Source organism: Cynara cardunculus (assembly GCF_001531365.2).
Source record: "Cynara cardunculus var. scolymus isolate 2C chromosome LG 2, CcrdV1, whole genome shotgun sequence".
Taxonomy (NCBI): domain Eukaryota; kingdom Viridiplantae; phylum Streptophyta; class Magnoliopsida; order Asterales; family Asteraceae; genus Cynara; species Cynara cardunculus.
Genome location: NC_037529.1, coordinates 65,571,321 through 65,573,586, shown reverse-complemented (window position 1 = coordinate 65,573,586; position 2,266 = coordinate 65,571,321).

Below are 2,266 nucleotides of genomic sequence, written 5' to 3'. Positions count from 1 at the left end.
CTATATATATATATATATATATATATATATATATATATATAATAACTTTTTTTTATTAACCTGGATATCCAATCCGCTATGCAAGCTGACTAATTCCAGGACGACCACCTGTTTTGCAGATAGCCCGAAGTCACGGCATTTGAACTTCCGTGGCCACAAGGGGATTTTTATTCCTCATTGAATTTGAACCCGGGACCTCCTGATACTTTTGACCTTTGGAGCCAATCTCAAACTAATCAGACACCACCCTTATAGTTATATATTATAACTTTGATGTTAGCTATTTAATCTTAATAGTAAAAATCAATGTAATTAAGAGAGAAAACTGAGGGATTAAGTCATAAACAGTAAACTTGTAAAAAGATTAACGACTATAGATGTTCTAAATAGTATGTATTGAATTTTGACGTATCTATACTATATTATAAAGAATTTGACGAAAACTCGTAAAAATCATTTTTTATACATAAAGTACTGTTTATTGATGCATATTACTTAAAAATCAAGATTATAAGTATATTGTGCGTAACTACAACTTATTAAAGCTTTATGTTTGAATTCGTGTAACTAACTGCAAATAAACATAATTAAATAAATGATAAACATCTCATTTTAATTATAAAAAAATTCGAATATAATTAGGATAATTATTGAGTTCTAACAGAATACTTAGTTATTATCTTTATAAAAAAATTATATTATTATCCCAAAAACAAATTGTTTTGTTATTAAAATTAAAAAATTATATTATTAAACCAAAAAATATATTATGTTATTTTAAAAAAAATTATGATATTTTCAAATTTATATTTTATTTAAAAATAAAAATATTATCTCTTTCTTAAAACCACATAAAATCGTATTCTGACATCAATACAGATAAAAATAAATGAAACATTAAGATCAATATGTATATCGCTGCATTGCACGAGTACATTTCTAATACAAATTAATGTGTTTACAAGTTCAAATTTAGGGGAATGTTATCCCCAATTAATTTCAGCTGCTGAGTGAGCTAAAAAATATATATTTTAATTGATATTTTTGAAGTCGGGTTTCGTATAGAATCAATTAGGATTGTTGATAACAGAATTTTTTTTATCCAAAATAAATATATTTAAAATGAGTTAAATTTCAAAATTCAAAGAGAAGGATAAGAATCCAGAAACCCATGACCCACACGCTTCTGCTGCAACTTGTCAGCGTGTGATAATTAAAACGCGGATATTCTCTCAATTACCAATAATAAATTGCTTACCCCCAAAAACATCGAAATTATAAAAGTACCCCCTCAATTTTAAAACTTTTACATAATTGGTCCTTTTCATTACAACTTGATTCCCCGCCACTTTTATTTAATATTTAGATTATTAAAAAAATTATATTTTATTATTACTATAAGGGCCTGTTTGTTTTTTAAAATTTTCACTTAATTGCCTCTTAACTCTTAATCGATCAGACATAAGTGATTTCAGACTGTTTGTTTTTTTTTAAATTAAGAGCTTTTTTACCTCTTAATGTCCTCTTAAAATTAAGTGGAAATCCTATGTCTAAAATCAATTTCAGAGCCGCATCCCATCTCCATCTCCATCTCGCTCTCAACTCTCGATTTCTCCATCTCCATCTCGCTCTCAACTCTCGATTTCTCCATCTCCATCTCCATCTCGCTCTCAACTCTCGATTTCTCCATCTCCATCTCGCTCTTCCATCTCCATCTCGCTCCCAGCTCTCGATTTCAGGGTCTCGTTCTTAGCTCTCGATGTCAACAGCTCACGATTTTTTGACTGCCTCTCCGTCCAAGCTCTCGATCTCTCGACTGCCTCTCCGTCCAAGCATCTCTCGTTGTGAAGGTTCGTGTTTATATTGATTCAGATTTCAGACGTAAAAACAAATAGTCTGACTGATTCAGATTTCAGACTTCAGACGTAAAAACAAACAGTCTGACTGATTCATATTTCAGACTTCAGAACCACCTCTTAAAATTCAGAAGTGAATTCAGACTTCAGACTTCAGTACCTCTTAAAAAACAAACGCCACCTAAGAGTACTTGCGCAATACAGCGAGACATATCTCGAATTTAATGTTCTATTTTATTATTTGTCTCTATCAATGTTATAAGACGATTTTATGTGTTCTTAAGAAAGCAATAATGATTTTATTTTTAATAAAATATAAATTTGAAAAAAAATATCAATGTTAATATCAAATCAACTATTTAAAAGTTCTAATTTTTTATTTAATTTATTTTTTCTTGTAATTTAGTTTA